This window comes from Carica papaya, chromosome 5 (genome assembly GCF_054855325.1).
Source record: "Carica papaya isolate Zhongbai chromosome 5, ASM5485532v1, whole genome shotgun sequence".
NCBI classification, from domain to species: domain Eukaryota; kingdom Viridiplantae; phylum Streptophyta; class Magnoliopsida; order Brassicales; family Caricaceae; genus Carica; species Carica papaya.
In genome coordinates this window covers 36,963,675-36,988,939 of record NC_142313.1, presented here as the reverse complement: position 1 = coordinate 36,988,939, position 25,265 = coordinate 36,963,675, and the positions used below count along the sequence as shown (strand labels likewise).

Sequence of the window (25,265 nt, the reverse complement as noted above, 5' to 3'; positions counted from 1 at the left end):
AGACTGTGACATCATTTTCATGACGACTAATCCTGAAACGAAAAGGTGAAAACCCAATTAAGAATGCAATATGAATATAATCTGGAGTGTGTGTGTGTGCGCAAACATATACGTAAATGCCATAACCTAACATGAAGCTTTATATGTTGGATTTAGACCAGTGTTGATCAAATTTCTCAATGACTAAATCATTTTCTCCATCTCATCCTCTGTAAGCTACCCCTCGATGAAATCGCCTGAGCAATCATCCTTATCTAATAAACAGGTAAGAAAGAAAGAAGCATAAATACAAGGACAAAATGGAGAAGGGACAAACCTGAACAAAACCGAATGAAGACCTAGAAAAAATAACACAATGCAATTTCGAGATTACATATTGTAACATTAATATTGTAATATGTATATACATTATATAAATTGAATATTTGTGTATACAGAGTTATTCATTAATTTATAAAATAAAAAATTTATTTGTGAAAATTTAAGCACCAATCAGGTGAACAAGGTGTTATATGGGTTCTTTATTAACCTTATCAAACTCAAGCTTGTACAGTTTGAGCTTAGTTGATCTTCTGTTCAATTTGTTTAAGCATGATTCTTTATCAAACTTGGTTCATTTTTTTATTGAACTTTTCTCTAACTGAACTTAAACTATGCGATTATTTAAATGGATGTTTCCAGTGGTTATAATTTGTATTGTAAGTTTTAAAAGTACTGCTAAAATAACTATTAATAAAATAATTTTTAATAAAAAATTATTTAATGTTTTATAGAAATCGCTATAAAAAATATTAGCACTTAAAAAAATATTTATTTGGTAAAAATAACATTTGAAATTTTAAATATAAATTTTTATTAAAAATCAAAATTATTTTCTAAAAGTTACAAATTATGATTTAAATATATGCAAAATATTTATATTTTAGTTTTGTCTTTTACAAAAATAAATTTTTATTTTATCCGTTTGTTTGTAAGAGTATTAATGAAATGTAAAAGTAAATCGAAAAATTATCCTAACCTAGGCCTAAATAAGGTTGGCCCAAGTCAAGTAAAAAGTATAGATTAACTTTTGACTCGAACTCAAGTTTGACTATATTAAAAAAAAATTGAATTGAAATGTTTATTTATTTAAATACTTACTGCACATTGACTCATTGTCAACCTTATTTATAGATTTAAACATCTAAAAAGTTTAGGATCCAAATTTAGTTAATAGGATTCAGGATTAGAAGAATGTCATCTAAGTAAAGAGTCACTATAATCATTGGATAATTGTAGCGGCCCCGAAAATTCAAAAAGAAATATATATAATAATCTGAGTGCGGAAGCGAAATAAAAAATTTAGGTTAATATCCCTTGCATAATAACTTAAAAATACTAAACAATATCAAAGAATAAGGTTTCTAAAAGAAACACTAGAAATGAAAGAAGTATAAAGAAAACTATAAGACATCTAGCATCTACTCGCCGTCTTCTTGTGGATCAGGCTCGGGAACCAAGTCCTCCTGATCTGAAATGGTTAAATAAGGAATGAGCTACACTAGCCCAGTAAGGACATCACACTATTCACCGTCACAGAAGCAAAGGTTGGTAAAAAACCAAAAACAACCAATGGAGCAAAAATTTTAAACAAATTCATTTATCAATAATCAAACCATTTACCATCCACTTACCTCAGTAAGATTTATAAAAAACAACACATGGAAACAATAACATCATAAATATTATGAATTCATACAAAATCAGTAATATAGCACACATCATATTTTTATATTTTAATCATCAAACAATAATTGCCCCCTTTTCATCAGTCTACTAGTATCCATGGGGATCCATAGGGGTCCCCGCTACACGTGAACTATTCCCTTAACAAACTTAATTTCCAGGACCGACCCCATACCCCGTCCGGTAGGGGCGTCAAACAATAAACCTCAATACCCCGTCCAGTATGAGAGTGAAGCGGGCCGTCCCCATACCCCGTCCGGTATGAACGCCAAAACATTTAAAGTCTCCATACCTAGTCCGTTATGAGACAACGTTCCCGATAGGGTTCCCTATGGACCCGGTTCGTCCACCACCTCCCAAGATATCTAGTTAGGCTGTCATCTTATCAAATTATCAATTCATACCCCTTTTCTATTTTTTTTCCTTAGTCTCCGTTACCCATTCAAACATGAATACTTAAACAAGCAACGTGCATCCAACAAGGCAAGCATATCTTAGATTCACAAAATCAAGCAGTAGTGAAGTAAACAGTGATTCATGCATTCAAAATCATAGAATAAATAAACCAAATACCATAATGCATTTAAACTGTAAAATAAATCAAACAGGAACTTATAGAGAAATATGTCCGATTCGAGCTCTATTAACAACCGTAATTAGTTATGCATATCTATTCAATTTGTACAAAATACAATTTTATCATTTATTCAGACTTCAATCCCATGATAGGAAATAGGGTGAGGAGTCCTTGATTCGACGTCGAAAATTGAATTTTCAATGCGCCTATGGACAGTCCCTAGATTCCTTGAATTTTTTTCCGGGAACTGAAACGCGCTTGGGTACCTACACATATCCCAAAAAACTCAAAAATCAGACCCAGGGCCTACTCGGCCAATTTCAGAATTCTGGCATGGTGGCTCCGCCGTGCTCCGGCGACAGCACCACCGTGAGCGGCGGTGATCCTCCTCGGGTTGGCTATTTCCGGCCATTTTCGGTCGAATTCAGCCAAACATGCATTGGTTCCTGTGAGAAAATACCCTTAGGGCCCTCGGTGGGCTGAACAAATACAGAAAACTGAAACTTACTGGCGATGGGGCTCTCCAGTGCGGCGGCTCCTCCGACCCGCGTCGCTATTTGGTGTTTTGCTCTGATCAACCTGTAGATGAGGGAACGGTGATCACAATGGTGGAAAAATTACATGAACGGGAATCGGGAAGGGCCTCATCAGAGGTAAAAAACTGAGACAACCCACGGCGGCGGCACTGGGCTTCGGCGGCGTTTTCCGGCCAATTGACTGGTGTTTTTGCTCTGATTTGGCCGTAGGTGGGTTTAGAATAGAATTCTGAGCCAAGGGGAGAAGTTTTACCTCGTTTGGCAGCCTGAAGTTGCTATGGTGCGGCAGCGGGTGGCGGCGGTCAGCTCCCCGGCTGCTGGGCTATCTTCTCCGGCGAGGGGCTCTGGCGGCTAGGGTTAGGGGTTGAGTGTGGATGAGATTATTTATAACCATCTGCTTTTAATCTGAGCCGTCCATCGCGATTCAGTCTGTGTAACGGCCCCGAAAATATTAAAATGAAATGAGTATTTAAATATATCAAATGCGGAAGCGAGATCAAAATTTCAGTTAACATCCCTTACACGAAAAACCAAAAACGTACTTAAAATATAAAAGATTAAACTAACTAAGAGAGAAACTCGAAAATAAAACTATGAGTATGACTACAGAGTCTCTAGGTATCCCCTTCGTCGTCCTCCTGCGGAACGGGCTCGGGAACCATGTCTTCCTGATCTGAAATGGTTAAATAAGGAGTGAGCTACACTAGCCCAGTAAGAACATCACGATATCTCACCGTCACGGAGGTAAAGGTGGGTAGAAAAACACAAAAAGACCAATGGAGCATAATTTACAATAAACTCGTTTATTAACATGAAAACCTTTACCATCCACTTACCTCGGTGGAATTTATGAAAACAATATAAGAAAAATAATAACATTATCACAATCATGGAATAATATAAGCTGTAAAACATAGCACTTATCACGCCTTTTGTAATTCAATCATTATACAACATATCCTTTTCTCATTTACCAGCCTACTAGTATCCATGGGGGTCCCTAGGGGTCCCGCTACCCGTTAACCTTTAACATTCATAATCAGTTTCCAGGGCCGTCCCCATACCCCGTCCGGTATGGGCGCCAAAACCATAAACCTCAATACCCCGTCCGGTATGAGGGTGAAACGGGCCGTCCCCATACCCCGTCCGGTATGGGCGCCAAAACCATAAGATCTCCATACCCCGTCCGGCATGTGAGACCACAATCCCGGTAGGGTTCCCTACGGACCCAGTCCGTCCACCATCTCCCAGGATATCTAGTCAGGCTGACCCCATCATACAATTATCAGTCTATACAATGTTTCATTTCCCTTTTCCTCAATAAGCATCATCAATTCACATTTAAACAAGCAAATCGTAATTCATGCCGAACAGACAACATACAGTATCAGTTCTTCAGTCATTCAACCCATAATTAATAAAACAGTAATATATGCATTCGAAACTATAAAATGAACACATCAAACCCCATAATGCATTTAAAGCTGTAAAACAGTGTAAAACAGGCCAAATAACAGTAAATCATCAATCACACTAGACTCGGGCTCCATTAGCAACCTTAAGCAATTTCACACATGCGTTAATTCAAGAAATACCGTTTTATCATTTTGAACTTTAATACCGTGATAGGAAATAGGGTGAGGGGTCCTTACTTGTTTTCGGGATTCGAATACGATTCACAGTGCGCCTGCAGGCCGTCCCTAATTTTCCCTGAATTTTTTCCGGGGAACTGAAACACACTAACAGTACCTGCACGTGTTCCAAAAAAATCCAAATTAGGCCCAGGGCCCCTTTCGGACCAAATCGCAACTCCGGCACGGTGGCTCCGCCGTGCTCCGGCGACGGCGCCGCCGCTGGCGGCGGCGAGTCGCCTCGGGTTGGCTGTTTTCGGCCGTTTTCGGCCGAATTTGGCCACACTCGCATTGGTCCTTGTCAGAAAACAACCCTAGGGCCCCCTGGGGGGCCAAAAATCACGGAAAAGCAGAGCTTACCGGCGGCGGCGCCCTCGGGTACGGCGGCTCTCCGGCGAGGTTCGTGTTTTGGTGATTCGGCTTCGGTCAACCAGTAGAGAAAAGAATGGTGATCACGGTGATATAAAAATTGCATCGAATGGAGGCCGGGAAGGACCTCGTCGGAGGCAAAAACCGAGAGGGGCGCGGCGGCGCTGCTGGGTTTCGGCCGCGTATTCCGGCCGTTTGGTCGGGATTTCGGCCTCAATTTGGCCATAGGAGGAATCAGCGGAGAAAAACGAGTCGGGGGTATGAAATTTACCTCGATCGGCGGTCGGAAATTTCCCCGGTGCGGCGGCGGGTGGCGGCGGTCGGCCTCTGATTCGTCTTCTCCGGCGAGCGGCGGGCGGCTAGGGTTTGTGGTCTGGTGTGGGGGTTCTATTTATAACCCCTTGCCTTTTGATCACAGCCGTTCATTTCGTTTTAATCTGGGCCGTTCGTTTTTGATTGAATCTGGGCCGTCCGTGCGATTGAATCTGGGCCGTCCGATCGCGCGATTGATCTGGGCCGTCGGATCGCACCCACGCGGATCGCCAACGTGGCTCCTTTCGGAGTGACGCGGTCTTGCCACGTGGCAGGCCCCGGTTGGCCGGGACTGCTGACCGGGCCTGCTGACGTGGCCCCCCCTTTTTTTTTTTTTTTTTTTTTTTTTTTCCTCCTTTCCGGGTGCTACAGTCTGGACCATCCATCATGATTAAATAGGAAATGAATCTGGACCGTTCATCGCGATGCAATCTGGGTCGTCCGTGCGCAATTCAATCTGGGCCATCCGTGCGCGTGCAATCTGGGCCGTCCATGCACATTTTTTATCTAGGCCGTCCATGCGCGTAGGAACGGATCTCAGCTGTTCGATCGCGTGCACGCGGATCACCCACGTGTCTCCCTTCCGCGTGGCCTCCCGCGTTAGCGTCTCTGCCACACGGCGCGTCCTGGTTGGCTGGGGTTGCTGACGGGGCCCAATTTTTCTAAATTACGTTTTGACCCTCTGGTTTTCAATTTTTCTTTCAAAAATACCCCCAAAATATAAATTTTTACCCCTTTTTTTCAAAATTATTTTCAATTAAATTCCTAAATAATTTTTACCATTTTTAATATTATTATTATTATTATTTTCATTAAACTAAATTAAACTAAATTAAATTCAATATATTATTACAAAATAAATCATTATATTCATATAATAATTACAAAATTATTATTTCAAAAAAAAAAATCAAAATTAAAATTAAGAAAAAAAAAAAAGAAAAGAGTTGGGGTATTACAATAATGCTGTGTAAACCAATGATTTTGGGAGGAGTGCAATATAATAACCATTAGTGTCTAGCATTGTAGCGCCCGGGGAAATTGAAGAAATTGAAGGAAGGAAAAAAAAAAAAAAAAAAAAAACGAGCGTGCCACGTCAGCAGCCACGTCAGCAGTCCTGGCCAACCAGGACCTGCCACGTGGCAAAACCACGTCGACCGGGGACGGGCCACGTTGGCGATCCGCGTGCGCGTGATCGGACGGTCCAGATCAATCGCGCGCACGGACGGCCCAGATTAAAACAAAATAGACGGCTGAGATCAAAAGGCAAAAGGGTATAAATAAGACCCCCACACCAGACCCAAAACCCTAGCCGCCTGCCCTCGCCGGAGAAGACGAACCAGAAGCCGGCGCCGCCATTCGCCGCTGCACCGGAGGGATTTTCGACTGCCGATCGAGGTAAATTTCGTACTCCCGACTCGTTTTTCCACGCTGATTTCCCCAGTGGCCAAATCGGAGCCAAAATCCCGGCCAAACGGCCGGAAAACACGGCCGAAAGCCAGCGGCGCCGCCGCGCCCCTTCTCGGTTTTTGCCTCCGATGAGGCCCTTCCCGGCCTCCGTTTAATGCAATTTTTATATCACCGTGATCACCATTCTTTTCTCTACAGGTTGATCGGAGCCGAATCACCAAAACACGAACTTCACCGGAGAGCCGCCGCACCCGAGAGCACCGCCGCCGGTAAGCTTCGGTTTTCCATAAATTTTTGGCCCCCCGAGGGCCGTAGGGTTATTTTATCGCAGGAACCAATGCGAGTGTGGCCGAATTCAGCCGAAAACGGCCAACCCGAGGTAAACCGCCGCCGCTTGCGGCGGCGCCGTCGCCGGAGCACGGCGGAGCTGCCGTGCCGGAGTTGCGATATTGGCCGAAAGGGGCCCTGGGCCTAATTTGGGATTTTTTTGGAACACGTGCAGGTACCAGTAGTGCGTTTCAGTTCCCCGGAAAAAATTCAGGGAAAATTAGGGACAGTCTGCAAGCGCACTGTGAAGCCGTGTTCGGACCCCGAAACGAGTAAGGACCCCTCACCTTATTTCCTATCACGGTTTTAAAGTTCAATAAATGATAAAACGGTATTTCATGAATCAACGAATGTGTGAAATTGCTTAAGGTCGCTAATGGAGCTCGAGTCTAGTGTGTTTGTCGGTTAACTGTTATTTGGCCTGTTTTACAGTTTTAAATGCAGCATGAGGTTCAACGTTTTCATTTTATAGTTTCGTGTGCATATTTTACTGTTTTATTGATTATGGATTGAATGACCGGGATATTGATGCTGTATGTTGTCTGTTTGGCATAAATTATCGTTTTGCTTGTTTGTATGTGATTGATAATGCTGACTGAGGGAAAAGGAGAATGAAAGATTATGTAAATGGAAATTGTATAATGTGTTCAGCCTGACTAGATATCCTGGGAGATGGTGGACGGACCGGGTCCGTAGGGAACCCTACCGGGATTGTGGTCTCCCATACCGGACGGGGTATGGAGATCTTATGTGTTTTGGCGCCCATACCGGACGGGGTATGGGGACGGCCCGTTTCACCCTCATACCGAACGGGGTAATGAGGTCTATGGTTTGGCGCCCTTACCGGACGGGGTATGGGGATGGCCCTGGAATATGATTTCAAGTGTTAAGGGTTAACGGGTAACGGGACCCCTATGGATCCCCATGGATACTAGTGGGCTGGTAAATGAGGAAAATATGTTGTGTAACGATTGAATTACGAAAAGCTTGATAGGTATTATGTTATACAGTTTATATATATGGTTTCATGATGATGATGATGTTATTGCTTTCGTATATTGTTTTATGAATTTCACCGAGGTAAGTGAATGGTAAAGGTTTTATTATTAATAAAAGGATTTGTTGTAAATTATGCTCCATTGGTCTTTTTGTGTTTTCTACCCACCTTTACCTCCGTGACGGTGAGATATCGTGATGTCTTTACTAGGCTAGTGTAGCTCATTCCTTATTTAATCATTTCAGATCAAGAGGACATCGTTCCCGAGCCGGTTCCGCAGGAGGACGACGAAGGGGACGCCTAAAGACTCCATAGTCATATTCGTAGCTTTTACTTTCAAGTTTCTCCTTTAGGTAGTTTGATCTTTTATATTTTGTGAGCACGTTTTTGGTTTTAGTGTAAGGGATGTTATTCAAATTTTGACTTCGCTTCCGCATTTGATATTTTTAATATACCTTTCATTATGAATTTCCGGGGCTGTTACAAGCATCTTCCTTTTTTTTTTAAGTAAGAACTTAATACTTAATTAAATCTACTAGTAGCAAGTTAGTCTTCTAATTTATTATTCTTAAAAAATGATCTTTCTAGTCATTTAGCTCAAGGATAATCGAAAATTTAAAATACTCATCATATAATTTTTTTATTAAAAATAATGACCTCATTTTTAATCACTGTATAGTCTCTAATATACAATCCTCAAGTTCTATATCTTTAACAAAACTCTTACATACTTATTTTACTTACTAACTTGTGGAACATATTGATATTAGCATCACCTTACGAGACTTCTATCTCAAGTTATTTTTCTCTATCAAAAGATTTCTTCAAACTCATTAAGCACAATATTCAATCTCCCTACTTGATCCTCTAAAGGACTGACCTTAGACTCCAATATGTCCAAATGATTTCGTTTGCTAAGGAGGCCTTATTTCTTGATTATAGTGGTTCCCAACGATAAGTGCTATGATATTAAATCTAAGAGTAAGAGTAAGTTAATCATCTAAGTAAAACTAACTTTCATTCACTGCTTATAAATTAAGTGCAATGAGAAAATCTGAGAGAGAAAGAAAGAGAAATTACAAACTCACTTTTTATAAAAATCTAGTCACTCATGTACATATACGTTTTTTCCTCAAGTCAGCCACTTGAATATTTTCTCTATTCTCCAAAATTTTCTTATAATATATTTTTTTCTTTTATGCCAAGCTCCACCACTTACACCCACTTGTTTTCTTTTATGTGAAGCTCTACCAACCATTTGTGTTTTCCTTAAATAGAACTAACAACTGCTTGTTGATCTTGGTATAAAGATTCGATACTTGGTTTTCCTCAAACATAATAATCAAATACAAATTCTTTTTTTTTTTTAATAATTCCCAAGAATATAAAAAAATATTTTCACTTTTCTTCTAAAAAGAAAGAGATATAAAGCTCAAAAGTTTCTATAACAAGATTTGGCTCAAGTGAATAATTGATTTTTTGAGAGTTAACACCCAGATCCCTAAAAAAAGACAATTATTTACATTCACCTTCAATACCTAGAAAGATAAGGTGATATTTTATTCAACATTTGCCTTTGACACCTAAAAAAGTAAAGTGTTATCCATCATATATATGTTTTCAATTCTTAAAAAGGAAAAACGAATATCTTACATCCAACTTTAATTCTTAAAAGAAAAGGTGGACATTCTATTTTGCATATGCTTCCAATTGCTAAAAAGAAAAAACATTCATCTTGTATTTGCCTTCAATATTAAAAAAGATTGAGCATCATTCATTCATATCTGCCTTCGATTTTAAAAATAAGAGAAAATCATCTTGTGTTCATGTTCAATGCCTAGAAAAGTAGGGTGATAATTTCATCATGCATCCATTTTGAATGCATAAGAAATAATATGATATTCATTATGCATTCGCCTTTAGCATCTAAGAAGATAAGTTGTCATTCATTTTGTGGATTTGTTTTCAATTCTTTAAAAGAAAATGCATAAACTTGGATTCACCTTCACTACATAAAAAACTAGGTAGTAGTTTATCGTGCATTCATCTTGAATACCTAAAAAGTAATGTAATATTATGTTTTGCATGTACTTCCAATCCCTAAAAGAGTAAGAATTCATTTTATTTCATGCATTTGCCTCAATTCTTGAAAAAGAAATATATCAATTCTGCTTTCGTCTTCAATGTCTAAAAAAATAAAGCGGCAATTCATCATGCATTCGCCTTCAATACTTAAACATATGAAGCGACATTTCATTCTGCATATGCTTTCAAATCCTAAAACGAAAGGTATTCGCTTTACATGTATACAGTGTTTTGTTAAAAAATAAAAACAAAACACAAAAAAGAAAAATAGATGTAAAAAACCAAATGATAGTGAAAATGCATGACAAGGAGTATTTTGCTTTATATAGGCAAAATTAGATGATTCTAGTTTTTATTTGGCCTTTTTATAAAAATCCAAGTGAAGAAAGTAGCACTTATATGATAGGTCCCAGTCAGAGCTTCACACTCAAGTAAGGTTTTCTACTTCATGTAAGAAAAGACCAGAGAAAGTTTTTGGATTTCTTAATTGCTTTATTGATGAATGTTGAGGTCTTTAAATAGGCATGAGTACAACTGACTGGATAATCTTAGATAAGAACAAAAGATACAAGTAAATCAAAAGGAATTCAAAAAAATAAATATTGGTGCTGAAATTCTGTAGTGGATAACAGCTCATTTGTGATTTTTGGGTGGATTTCTTTCTCTGTTTGTTGCAGCCTGTGCGGAGCAGCTAGGTTGATCAGTTATCCAAATATCTCGAATTTTGTTTGACTTTCCTCTATGATCATTGAATTTTATCATTATACCATCGTTTTGTTTATATTTAATTAAAATCAAAAGAATAAGAACAAAAATGTCCCAAATTTTTCATGTCATTTTTTTGTTAATTTTGCTATATTTATTCCATATTAATAAAGAAACAACAAAAGTACAAAAATGAAATAGAAAAAAGAAGAAGTATAAAGGGTGGGAAAGAAAAGAAGACAAATTTAGGGAGGAAATGAAAAATAAGAGAAAAAGAAAGACAATGGGCATAAATGAAGAAAGAGAAAAATGTGAATGAAAAGATGAAAAAGACATGGGCCATAAATATAAAATAACTTCTATTTAGACCAGGCCCAAAAAAGAACCCAATACATTTTTCATTCTTTTTCTTTTCTTTTTTCCCACTGAGACTGTCCCCTAAAGGAGCTTAGCCTGGTTCTTAACAATCTTTTTTCTTTTTTCTTCCTCGACCAAGCTCGTCTTGAGGTTCCTTAACTTCCTCCCCAAAATGGTGCATGGGGAAGACCTTAAAACTCATATCTTCCTCAGGTGTCGACTATAAACAAGAAAAGAGGGGCTACGATTTTGTTTTGCATGAGAAAGAAGAGATGATGACAGCATGGGAGAGGCGAATTGAAGATGATTGGCTGGAGGTAGGGTGCTGTAAAGAAGAGGTAGTAAGATAAGGATCGGAAGAGGTAGATGATGACAACATGGAATTCATTTACAACTTGATGTGAATTGCCGGACAAAAAGCCAGTCAGCGGGATCAAAGCAGTATGATTTGTGAATCTCCAGAAAACCCAGGTGCTATACTGAATTTGTTCTGAATTTTCTTTTTCTGTCTGCTTGATAATTGAGATTCGATATGGAACCCTAACATTGCGGATGAGGAAGAATAAAATGTTGGTTCCTCGCGATCCAAGTCGAAGTTCGAAGAGAATTATGGCAACCGCTTTAATTTTCTCATGTGATTTCCAGTCACGTTGTGGGTTGATAATACGAATATAATTTTCTGGAGGAATTAGAAAGAACATGGTTGGGATTTATTCGGACGATGGAAGTCGAAGGCACCTACCATCGTGGATGCTGGGTGTTTCTTCTAAGGATGAAGCAAAGAAACAATGTGAGAGAAGTGAAAATATCGAAAAGTAGTGAAATCAAATGCTCAGCGGAAAGATAAGAAATCTCTGGTTTTTTAAAGTGTGAATCTAAGGGAAAAGAAAACGAAATCAACTAAAACCTAAGGATGGTGCTTCAGATGGCGGTATCAATGTTTGTGCAAGTGGTAATGAATCGAGAATTCCATCTCCTCTTTATGATGCTCAGGATCTGACTGTGGAAGATCTTCTCGCCATTGCTGAAGAGGTAGAATTTCCCTCCTCGAAACAAAACTTTGCCCAATCCGTTTATACATCTATCCCTTTGCTGTGATGAGGAAATATACATACGTTCTAAATTTATATACGTTTATTGGTGAGATTATGTAGAAGTTGCATATTGGATTTTTTTTTTTGTGTAAAAAATGCTATTATAGAATTTTGTAGTTCTATTTTCATTTCCTCTCTCACTAAGTTATATGTTTCTGTAAATGATTGTTGTACATTTAGAGAAGGTTTTCATTCTACCAGAGGGACCCTGAGTGTTCAATCTTGTAATCTAAATCAATAATTACATACTCTTGCATCATATTTCTCAGGTTCTTTTACTTATTTGCAGTATGTTAGAGGTGATAACAATATGGGAATGCATAAATTATTAAGCAAAGAATCCGAATTGGTCAGGGAATCTACGGCCCCAGGAAATCAATTGGGAGATTCTAATATCCTTGCTTTGGGTTCATCTGTTCGTGAGAGAAAATCAAGAAAGCCACTAAATGTTCATTTATATTATTCCTTCAATACCAAATTCCTTACAGAAAATTGACCGTGATACATACAGCCCGGTCGACTCTCTCTCTCTAGAGTCTCTCTAGAATTCTATCTTCAACTGCACTTTTCTTTGCCATTTACAACATACCTACATTCAGCATTCCAGTAAGCAAAAAAATCAAGAAACTGTCATTCTTTCTGCCATTTACACCACCAGAAAAATTAAAGAACGAAACTCAAGAAACAGGGAACCCTGTCATAGAAGCCGGAGCAGATGAATCCTTGTAGCACCCAAGACTGATCTCTCGTGGTGCATGCACAAGCGGTGGCGACAGAGAAAAACCACAGCGGAGATCGTAATCTCGGCATACGGAGGGATCAGACAACACCTGTCATGCCTCTGTTATGGCCTTCAAGGCTCCCTGTGTTGCAGCCGAGCGGTGGACATCCGGATGAACTTTCTTCACCAGTTTGCAGAAGAAATTGTCAATGCGGTCTCCTTTGGGGACATTGTGGTACTTGGTGAAAAACAGCACCGCATAATGATTCTGCTCGCCAATGCTTAACCTCTCAGAAGCTCGAAAGTGGAATCCAATAGGCGGCGACATATTTATCGATGTTCCAGAAGAATGAGTCGAGCGTCTTGGTGAGACTGGCTGTCTCTAATGCCTCCCGCATATCTCCCTCCGGGAAATTCTCCTCCGCCATCTGCAGCAGAACCTCTGTCATTCTCTTCCTATGTTTCCTGATTCTTGGAGCTCAGTTTGTTTCTCTCAATGGATATTTTTGAATGAATGTGGGCAGTAGTAAGCTTATGGGTATTCCTATATAATGCTTGTGCTTGTGCCTTAATTTTCTGAATCCTTAATTTATGTATTTAGTTTGAAGTATTTTCCCACAAAAATTATATATAACTGCGAGGTGAAAAAACTATTTTTACAAAAAACATAATGTATATTATAATTCTTTACATTATGTTTGAAATAAATAAATTTTTTGATAAACATATAATATATATATATATATAGAAAGCCACTAAATTATAATTTACTTTTATATATGATAAGTTAAATTAAAATATTAGTAGACAATTGATTAAAATTACAATAAATATACTAATATAGTTACAGATTAACAAATTCAGAATTTATTATAATATCAACTAATATAAGTATCTATCATTAGTATTAATTAACAGTTATACAATCTATTGAAAGTACATTTTCTTAAAGCTCATTTATTTATGACTACAACATAACTTGTGAAAAAATCATATTAATTGAGGACTTAAATTGTTGGAATATATAAAATAATTTTTATGATAGCAATATTTAATCCATACTAATATAATTCTTAAACTGTTGTAAATTAAGATATATCTAAAAAAATTTAAGAAGAACGTTGAGCAGAAGAATGTCATGGAAGACCAGAATGTAAAGGTCCAAACCCCTACTGGGGATTTTTATCATATGACTCGTAAATAAGGAGAATAAAACAATACTGAAATTTATAATTTAATGAAAGCAGTTTAGAGTTTAGGGTTATATTTCTTACATAATTTATTTAAAATGCCCAATATAGATACATGAATGATCAATCTTTTCTCGAAATTGGAGAAGTAGAGATATTGATCCGGATCTTAGTCGTCTTAATCTGAAATGGTTAATAATAAAAGGTGAGCTACACTATCTCAGTAAAAATATCAACGTCTTACCACTGATACGGAAAATTAAGGGTTGTAAAAATTGTAAACAACCAATGAAGCTCATTCTTAATAAAACTCATTTCACTGAAAATATTAATATTTTCTCAACTCACCTGTAAATTCCTAAATGCCATTTATTAAAGCAAGAATAAGAATAGCAATCTACAATACTATATTCTAAAATACATATAGCAATAAACCTTTCATTATTTTCCAAAATTGGATTCCCACCACATTCATCTTTATCATTTTACCTTGCCTACCAATGCCAGTGGGGGTCTATAGGGGTCCCCACTACACGTGGACACGAACATTCATTCTATAATCAAACACCCATCTCCATACCTCGTCCAATAATGGACGCCAAAATACACAACCACCTCAATACCACACCTGATATAAGCGTATTAAAACAATTCTCAACCTTGTTCCACTGGGAGTAACGTCTACGGTATAGTTACTCTAGGCACCAAGTCCATACACTCTTTTCCAAGACATCCGGTAAGCCTTTTTATTAAACACTATTAATTCATGCATATATTTTTGTTTATTTACTATTTAGCCTTAAGAGACACGTATATCTGTATTCCAACAAAACATAAGTAATGAATTCATATTTTAGAGTAAGTGCATGAAATAAGCATGCATTATATTGATAGAAACCTATTAAACACACAATCGAATGACAAGACAACATGTATAGAGAGGTCTTACCACGTTCGTCATAGAATTTAGAACAAATATATCAAAGTAATCAGTACAGTGAATAGAATAGCATAATAAACAACTGTAGGGATAATTACTGCAATTAAAACTCAAACAAGTATAAACTAACTGGTTACTTGCTCCATTGATAACCTGTACTTTAATCAATTAGAGGACCGTAGATTAATTTAATTTTTCATGCATTTATCAGTTTAACTTCAATTTTACTATAAAAGGGAAAAGGGGTGAGGGATTCTTACCCTGGGTCGGTGTCTAAAACACTGTCTTTTTCACTACACTTTCCGACGGTTTTTAATTCTTGGATTTTTTGAATTTTTATGCTAAAATCGAAATGTACATCAAAATAATGTGAAAATACACAAAAAAGTAGCCAAAAGGACAAAAAATCTCATCTAGGGGTTGGTTTGGAGTTCCGGTAGCGGCGCCGTTGGGTTCTCCTTCTCTAACGACTCCTTTTCTCAGTCAGGCCATTCTCAGTCGGTTCTTGGTAAAAACTTATTAAATTCATAGTTAGGAGGTGTCTATCGGCAAAAAAAGGGGAAAAATCAAGGCTTACTGGCATTTTTTGATCTCTAATGCGGCAACTCAACGGGGCTCTGTTGTTCCTTCCTCGTGGTTCGTGGCTTTTTCGGTCACCCTGCATCAAAAACAAGTTATATGACTAAAGGGTGGGGAAAATGAGATGATTGGGAAGAGGATACGGCTTACTAGAGCGTTTTTTAATTTTTAGTGCAGCGGCTCAACTGAGCTCCATCATCTCCTTCCTCGTAGTTCGTGGTTGTTTTTTGTTCTCTTGCAATAAAAACAAGTTTTATGGCTAAGGGCAAAGGAACAGAGAAAATCGAGAAGAAAAACCACACTCATTGGTGTGTTTTGGGTCTTCAATGCGGCAGTGCAAGTCGGCTTCTCCTCCGACCGCCCTTCTTCTTCTTCTTCTTCTTCTCCAGCGAGGGGGTGTCGGCTAGGGTTAGACTTTTGGTTTAAAAGAGAAGTTTAAATACCCCCTCCCCTTGATCTGGGTCGTCCATTGAGGCCTGCGTCGAGCCTCCTCAACCATTTAATCGCGCTTATTAGGAAAAAGGGTTTGGGCTATTTAATCGAAGATGTGTGGACCGTCCAATCGCGTTTATTCGGGAAGTTCGTTCTGGCCGTTCGTGCGGGTGGGAGTGAGAATAGGTCGTTGGATCACCCAGGCACACATATCGCTCACGTGGAGACCATGCCAGCATGTCCGCCACGCGGCGTGTTTTGACTTGCCGTGCTGCTGACGTAGTCATCCCACGTGGTAATATTTTTTTTTTTACGATTTGGCCCCTGTTTTCAAACTTTTCTTTCAAATATACCATCCCTTATTTACAGTTTGACCCAAACTTTTGAAAATTATTTCAAAAACATCCAAAATCTAATTTTCTCAAAAATAAATAAAATTAAATCATTTAATTTTTATTACTATTTTAGAGACAAAATACATTATTTCGAGTCTAGTCCTCGGGTTTAGGATGTTACAACTCTCCTCCTCTTAAGAAAATTTGGTCTCTCAAATTGTTGTCCCCTAGTCAAACAATTGAGGATATCTAGCCCTGAAGTTTGATTCTAAGTCTCAAGTGGTCTCATTCTGCGAGTGATTTTACTGTAGAACTTTGATAAAATAAATTTCTTTCTTATGAAGCATTCTGATCTTTTAGTCCAAAAATACTAACTGGTACCTACTCATAAGATAAATCCTCCTAAAGTATAAGTGGCTTGTAAGATAAAACATGTGAGAGGTCAAGGTTATACTTACATAGCATTGACACGTGGAAGATGTTATGGACTCTGAAAAGTTCTGGAGGCAGTGCTAGTTTGTAGGCGGATATCCCAATTCTGTCCAAGATTTCAAATGGTCTGATGAATTAGGGATTCAACTTTCCCCTCTTTCCAAACTTGGTGATACCGTTAAAGGGAGTGACCTTAAGGAATACTTGATCACCTTTCTCAAATTCTAAACTTTCCTTCAGGTGTCCTCATAACTCTTATGTCTACTCTGGGCCGTTTGAATATTTTTCCTGATCTTGGCAATCTTTACTATCACCCACCTCTTCCTAATAGATCGATGACCTGTAGGGTCGGCCATACAATGCCTCATATGGAGCCATACCAATACTTACTTAATAACTGTTATTGTAGGTGAACTCTACCAAGGGTAGGTGGTCATCCTAGTGCCCTCCGACATCTAGAACACAAGCCCTAAGTATATCATTCAGTGTGCGAATAGTTCGCTCTAATTGTCTATCTATCTGGGGGTGGAATGTTATAATAAGAGACAATTTTATCCCCATTTCTTATTGAAGACTTATCCAAAACCTAGGGGTGAACCTGGGGTCCTTGTCTGATACCACTGTCACCGGAACTCCATGCAGTTTGACTATCTCTCGAATATAGATTTTACCTAGCTTGTCTAAAGGATCTGTTATTCCTATGGCTAGGAAATGGAAGGACTTACTGAGTCGATCAACAATAACTCAGATCGCATAGTGTACCGAACGTGTCTTAGAAAATCATATTATAAAGTTTATGGTGATATGTTCCCATTTCCATTATGGGATTGGCAGCGGCTGAAGTAGCCCGCCTGGGCATTGATGTTCTGCTTTGACCTGTTGGCATATAAGGCATTTAGAGATAAAATCAGCAATTTTCCTTTTCATCCCGCTCTACCAGAATTGGGCTGCATGCTTTGGTACATCTTCATACTTCTCGGGTGCACGGTGAACTTCGAACTGTGAACATCTGCCATGATATCTCTCTTCAACTTACTATCACTAGGAACACACAACCTATCCTGAAACCTAAGCAACCCATTTGTAGAGACTCAGAATTCTGAATTTAAACCTTGTTCTGTATCCTTTTTAAGAGCTACTAGTGCCATAAACCACACCTCGTCTTATAGGGTAATGACCGAAGCATACTTACCTAAATCATATAGACTCAAATTAAGTAAAATAACTTAACTTTATTAATAATAGAAGAGTCACATAAGCATTACATCCCTTAAATGTAAAACATAAACATATGTACGAGACTCTAAATTTCCTTACTTACATTACTAATAGAAAGTACAAGATAGTAACCTTAATATCAGAGTCTAGCATCAGAAATTTTCTCCGTATCACCGCTCACTATACAGCGGTACCTTTAGTATCTCAAGGGTGATAGGGGTGAGATAAAATATCCTAATAAGCGTTATTATGAAGTCACAGCATAGTACATATAATATATAGTTTCTTTACATAGAGAAAAATATATATCATATAGTCTTTCCAAAATAGATACAAATCAAAAAATGAAAGCATAAATCAGAAAATAAATTTATGTTGTATACTTCATCACTATTATGGAAGATCAATCAGTTACCATACATTATGCATAAGCACAGATACTTATCATTGGTTCTCTATGTGACATACATGAGTACCTTAAAACACTGCTATCCCCAAACATGGAATGGTTAAGACACGTAGATCATACTATGGGTACACACTTATCAATTTGTCAGTACACCCGAACACATAATGGTTATCAATTTATTCCTGCGTGCACGGACGGTCCAAATCCGTTCTCTCCTCAGACGCGATCGGACGGTCACGATTAAACGCGATGAACAATTTAGATCTACTTATTATTTAAACGCGATCGGACAGCTCAGATCAAATCGCGATGAACGATCCAGATTCACTCCCTATTTAATCGTGATCAGACGGTCTAGATCAAACATGATGGACGACCTAGATTAAAAGAAAATGGATATAAATAACTCTCTTCACACTAAATTCTAACCCTAACCGCCAAACACCCCCGCTGGAGAAGAAGAGAAAGCTGCCGGGAAAGGAGTCGCCCACCGCGGCGCCGGAGCCACTTTTGATCGCCAAAAGAGGTAAAATTTTCTCCATTTGCTCGAAATTCAATTTTGAACACTACCATGGCCAAATTAGAACAAAAGAACTGGCGAATGAGCAAGAAACTACTAGCAAGCCCAACCGCGTTGCCGCGAGAAAAGAAAAAAAACTGCCTCCAATTAGGCCCTTCTTGATTCATGTTTCGTATAATTTTTCCACCATTGTAATCACTATTCTTTTTTCTGCAGGTTGACTAAAGTAAAACACCCAACCACGAAGGTGAGCTGGCGGAGCTATCACACCAGAGAATCCTACCGTCGGTAAGCTTCAATTTTTGGCTTTTTTTGGCCAACCGAGGCCTCTTAACGTGTTTTGTCACAGGGATTGGTACAAAACCGACCAAATTAAGTCAACTCGAGGTAAACTGCTGCCACAGGAGGTGGTGTCATCGCCGGAGCACGGTAGAGCTACCATGCCAGAATTTCGAAATTGGTCAAAAAGGGTTCCTAATACTGATTTTGGATTTTTTTGGATATTTTTAGGTACTTGAAGCGCGTTTTAGTCTCCGAAGAAAAATTCAAGGAACCAAGGAACTGTCAGTAGGCGCAGTCAAAAGTTAGCATTTTAGATATCAGTTTGAGTAAGAATCCCTCACTTTATTCCCTGTTATAGAATTGAAGTTTAATTCTAAATAATATGGTATTTTTTAAAACTTAAAAACTATCCATAATTAATTACAGGTTACTAATGGAGGCGGAACCGGTTATTTATTATTATTTACTATGTTTAACCGATTACTTGATGTTACAGCTTTTGAATGCATGATAATACACTAGAATTAGTATGATAATGCAATTGTATTCCTTTAATGCATGCATTGCTTGTTTTATATGATTACGGTTGAACTGGGAAACTGAAAACTAAAGGTAAACGAGAAATTATTTAATTAAGTGGATGGATGAACGACAGCCTTATTAGATATCCTGGGAGATGGTGGACAGACCGGGTACATAGAGAACCCTACCGTGAACGTTGTCTCATGTCAGACGGGGTATCGAGGATTGGTATTGGTGCTCATACCGGATGGGGTATGGGGACAGCCCATTTCACCTTCATACCGGATGGAGTATGGGAACGACCCATTTTCCCCTCATACCGGACAGGGTATTGAGGGATGGTATCTTTTGGCGCTCATACCGGACGGGGTATGGGAACGGCCCGTTATTTAAAAATATTGAATAAAGGTTCATGTGTAGTGAAGATATCCCTATGGACCCCCATGGATATCAGTAGGTTGATAAAAGGGAAGGTTATTGTTCTGATTGATTGTATATAAAATTACTGTATGTGTTATGTTATTGACTCTATAGATTATTTTTGGAAATTTCGCTACGGTAAGTATGGGGTAAATGATTTTATTTATGACAAACGAATTTACCTAAATTAAGAGCTCCATTAGTTGTTTTGATTATTTCTACCAACCTTCATTTCTGTGTCGGTAAGTAGTGTGATATTCTTACTAGACTAGTGCAACTCATTCTTTCATTAACTATTTCAGATCAAGAGGACTAGGATCTAGAGCCTGATCCGCAAGAGGGTTACAAGTACGATGATCAATTGCTTATTTTTCGTTTATTTCTTCAATTTTTCGTTATTTCTTTTAAAAGGATCATTCTCGTAGCCCTATTGGGTAATCTGAATTATTGTGTAAGAAATGTGCACCATAACTATTTTTTTTGCTTTCGCACTTAATTCATAGTTTATTTCCTTTCTAGTTCACAGATCGTTACACCTTCAACCAAAACTCACACTTTAAACTTAGCATACAACTTCTCTTTCTTAAGTATCCCCAGCACTATTGCCAAATGCTCTATATGTTCAACTTTGCTCCGTGAATAAATCAGTATATCATCAATGAAGACGATGATAAACTTATCCAAGAATGGTTGGAAGACTCTATTAATCAAATCCATATATATTGCAGGAGCATTTATTAGACCAAAAGACATGACTAAGAATTCGTAATGGCCATAACTTGTTCTGAAGGTAGTCTTGGGAACACTCTCTTTCTTAATTTTTAGTTGATGGTATCGAGAACGTAGATCAATCTTTAAAAATACTTGGGCTCCTTGAAGTTGGTCGAATAGATCAACGATATAAGGAAACAAATGTTTATTTTTTATGGTAACTTGGTTTAGTTGCTTATAGTCGATAGAGAGTCGTATGGTACCATCCTTCTTCTTCACAAATAGTACTCGAGATCCCCATGGTGATACACTTGGTCTAATGAAACCCTTATCCAATAATTCTTATAATTATTTATTGAGTTCCTCTAATTCAGCTTTCACCATTCAATACGAAGCCTTAGAGATAAAGTTTGTACTAGGAATTAAGTCAATGAAGAACTCAATCTCCCGGTCTACAGGTCAACCTGGAAGATCTTCTGGGAAAACATCCTAAAATTCCTTCACCACTGGTATCTATTGTAGATTGAGTTCTCCACTTTTATTCTCCACTACGCATGCCAAATATCCTACACATCCCTTTTCAAGTAATCGTTGAGCTTGAATGCCAGATACGAGACATGGATGTTGGGGCTCCCTAATCCCTTTGAATTTGAAAGCCTTATCATTGGGAACATTAAAGGTCACCATCTTCCCATGACAATCTATATTGGCATGGTACGCTGTCAACTAATCCATTCCTAGTATGACGTCAAAATCATGTATGTCTAGGAGTATGAGATCTATTGGTAACTCTTTGTTGGCAATCTCTATAATAAATGGTCAACAAATTATACTAGCAGTCAAGTCCTTATTGGCTGGGGTAGAGAATACTAATACATATTTTAAAGGTGACTGTTCAATGTTTAGATGTTGAACAAACTCATGTAAAGCAAAAGAGTGTGTAGATCCTGGGTTTGTTAAAACTTTAGCCAAGGTACTAGAGATAGTGAGCATACTCTTCCCAAGCACACTTAACTGCGGACCATAGTTCCAGTCGTGCGTAACGTCGAACGACCTACCTGCAAAAAAATAGGTGCAACACGAGGACTTCCCAGGAGGTCACCCATTCTAGTACTACTTTCGCCCAAGCACACTTAACTGCGGAGTTTTGAGGAGATCTGGTGCATTAGTGCTAGTATAATGGCACCTGTTTCATTCTGCGATGCAAATACATACACTCCTTCTCCTTCCATCCCCCCTCCCATCATTTATTTCCTTGTGCGTGCACATTGCACCTCTGCTTCTCATTCTAATATCAAGTAAAATGCCTCGGTGCCGTGACTCTTATTTATAAATAAACCAGTGGACCATAATTCCAGTCGTGCGTATCGTCGAACGACCCATTTGCAAAAAAATAGGTGCAACACGAGGACTTCCCAGGTGGTCACCTTTTCTAGTACTAATCTCGCCCAAGCGCACTTAACTGTGGACTTCTGATGGGATCTGGTGCATTAGTTCTGGTATGATCGCACTTGTTTCATTCCGCGCTGCAAATACATACACTCTTTCTCCTTCCCTCCCCCCTCCCGTCATTTGTTTTCTTGTGCGTGCACATTGTACCTCTCCTTCTCGTTCTAATATCAAGTAAAATACCTCGGCGCTATGACTCACAATTGCGAATAAACCAGCTAACCATTGTTCTAGTCGCGCGTAATGTCGAATTACCCATCTGTAAAAAAATAAGTGCAACACGAGAACTTCCCAGGAGGTCACCCATCGTAGTACTACTCTACCCTAGCACACTTAACTACGGACCATAGTTCTAGTCGTGCGTAATGTCGAACGACCCATCTGTAAAAAAATAGGTGCAACATGAGTACTTCCCAAGAGGTCACCCATTCTAGTACTACTCTTGCCCAAGCACACTTAACTGCAGACTTCTGATGCGATCCGGTGCATTAGTGCTGGTATGATCGCACTTGTTTTATTCTGCGCTGCAAATACATATACTCCTTCCCCTTCTTTCCCCCTCCCGTAATTTGTTTCCTTGTGCTTGCACACTGCACCTCTCCTTCTCGTTCTAATTCAAGTAAAATGCCCCGGCGCCGTGACGCACATTTGCGAATAAACCAGCAGACCATAGTTCAAGTCGCGTGTAACGTTGAACGACCCATCTGTAAAAAAAATAAGTGCAACACGAGAACTTCCCAGGAGGTCACCCATCTTAGTACTACTCTTCCCAAAAACACTTAACTGCGGACCATAGTTCCAGTCGTGCGTAATGTCGAACGACCCATCTGCAAAAAAATAGGTGCAACACGAGGACTTCCAAGAGGTCACCCATTCTAATACTACTCTTGCCCAAGCACACTTAATTGCCGACTTCTGATGGGATCCGGTGCATTATTGCTGGTATGATCGCACTTGTTTCATTCCACACTGCAAATACAAACACTCCTTCTCCTTCCCTCCCCCCTCCCTTCATTTGTTTCCTTGTGCGTGCACACTGCACCTCTCGTTCTCGTTCTAATATCAAGTAAAATGTCTCAGTGTCGTGACTCATATTTGCGAATAAACCAGTGGACTATAGTTCCAGTCACATGTAACGTCGAACGACCCATCTATAAAAAAGTAAGTGCAACATGAGAACTTCGCAAGAGGTCACCCATCGTAGTACTACTCTTCCCAAGCACACTTAACTGCGGACCATAGTTCCAGTCGTGCGTAATATCGAACAACCCATCTACAAAACAATAGGTGCAACACGAGGACTTCCCAGGAGGTCACCCATTCTAGTACTACTCTTACCCAAGCACACTTAACTGTGGACTTCTGATGCGATCCGGTGCATTAATGCTAGTATGATCGCACTTGATTTATTCTGCGCTGCAAATACATACACTCATTCCCCTTCCCTCCCCCCTCCCGTCATTTGTTTCCTTGTGCGTGCATACTGCACCTTTCTCGTTCTAATATCAAGTAAAATGACCCGGCGTCGTGACTCACATTTGCGAATAGACCAGTGGACCATAGTTTAAGTCGCGCGTAACGTCAAACGACCCATCTGTAAAAAAGTAGGTACAACACTAGAACTTCCCAGGAGTTCACCCATTCTAGTACTACTCTCGCCCAAGCACACTTAACTGCAGACTTCTGATGGGATCAGGTGCATTAGTGCTGGTATGATCGCACTTGTTTCATTTCGCGCTGAAAATACATACACTCTTTCTCCTTCCCCCCTCCTCCCATCATTTGTTTCCTTGTGCGTGCACACTGCACCTCTACTTCTCGTTCTAATATCAAGTAAAATGCCCTGGCGCCGTGACTCACATTTGCGAATAAACAAGTGGACTATAGTTCTAGTCGCGCGTAATGTCAAACGACCCATCTGTAAAAAAATAAGTGCAACACGAGAACTTCCCAAGAGGTCACCCATCGTAGTACTACTCTGCCCAAACACACTTCTAGTCGTGCGTAATGTTGAACGACACATCTGCAAAAAAATAGGTGTAACACGAGGACTTCCCAAGAGGTGACCCATTCTAGTACTACTATTGCCCAAGCACACTTAACTGCGGACTTCTGATGGGATTCGGTGCATTAGTGCTGTTATGATTGCACTTGTTTTATTCCGCGCTGTAAATACATACACTCCATTTTCTTCCCTCCCCCCTCCCGTCATTTGTTTCCTTGTGAGTGCACACTGGACCTCTCTTTCTCATTCTAATATCAAGTAAAATGCCCTGGCGCTGTGACTCACATTTGCGAATAAACTAGAGAACCAAAGTTCCAGTTGCGCGTAACGTCGAACGACCAATCTACAAAAAAACGGGTGCAACACGAGTACTTCCCAGGAGGTCACCCATCATAGTACTACTCTTACCCAAGCACATATAACTGCAGAATTCTGATGGGATCCGGTACATTAGTGCTGGTATGATTGCACTTGTTTCATTCTGTGTTGCAAATGCATACACACATTCTCCTTCCCTTCACCCTCTCGTTATTTATTTCCTTGTGCGTGCACACTGCACCTCTCCTTCTTGTTTTAATATCAAGTAAAATGCCTCGGCGCCGTGACTCACATTTGTGAATAAACCAGTAGACCATAGTTTCAGTCGCGCGTAACCTCGAACGCCCCATCTGAAAAAAATAGGTGAAACACAAGGACTTCCTAGGAGGTCACAACTCCTAGTACTACACTCGCCCAGGCACATTAAAATGCGGAGCTCTGATGGGATCCGGTGAATTAGTGATGGTATGATGGCACCTGATTCATTCCGCGTTACAAATACATACACTCCTTCTCCTTCCCTCCCCCTTTCCGTCATTTGTTTGCTTGTGCGTGCACACTGCACCTCTTCTTTTCGTTCTAATATCGAGTAAAATATCTTGGTGCTGTGACTCACAGTTGTAAATAAACCAGCAGACCATAGTTCCATTCGCGCGT

The 25,265-nt window shown here is 39.2% G+C and overlaps 1 long non-coding RNA gene and 7 pseudogenes across 1 annotated transcript; 1 reads left to right on the top strand and 7 right to left on the bottom strand.

Moving 5' to 3' along the window:
* The first annotated feature begins 10,902 nt into the window (after positions 1-10,902).
* LOC110811223 (uncharacterized) lies at positions 10,903-13,427 on the top strand. The gene is made up of 2 exons (XR_002539102.2): positions 10,903-12,063; positions 12,415-13,427. It is a non-coding gene; the product is annotated as an uncharacterized LOC110811223 (long non-coding RNA).
* Positions 13,428-21,905: 8,478 nt separating this feature from the next.
* On the bottom strand, positions 21,906-22,024 carry LOC148266055 (5S ribosomal RNA; annotated as a pseudogene).
* Positions 22,025-22,230: 206 nt separating this feature from the next.
* Positions 22,231-22,349, bottom strand: LOC148266054 (5S ribosomal RNA; annotated as a pseudogene).
* Positions 22,350-22,677: 328 nt separating this feature from the next.
* On the bottom strand, positions 22,678-22,796 carry LOC148266053 (5S ribosomal RNA; annotated as a pseudogene).
* Positions 22,797-23,123: 327 nt separating this feature from the next.
* On the bottom strand, positions 23,124-23,241 carry LOC148266052 (5S ribosomal RNA; annotated as a pseudogene).
* A 328-nt stretch (positions 23,242-23,569) lies between these two features.
* On the bottom strand, positions 23,570-23,688 carry LOC148266051 (5S ribosomal RNA; annotated as a pseudogene).
* A 202-nt stretch (positions 23,689-23,890) lies between these two features.
* On the bottom strand, positions 23,891-24,009 carry LOC148266050 (5S ribosomal RNA; annotated as a pseudogene).
* Positions 24,010-24,644: 635 nt separating this feature from the next.
* On the bottom strand, positions 24,645-24,763 carry LOC148266049 (5S ribosomal RNA; annotated as a pseudogene).
* Between the last annotated feature and the right edge of the window lie 502 nt (positions 24,764-25,265).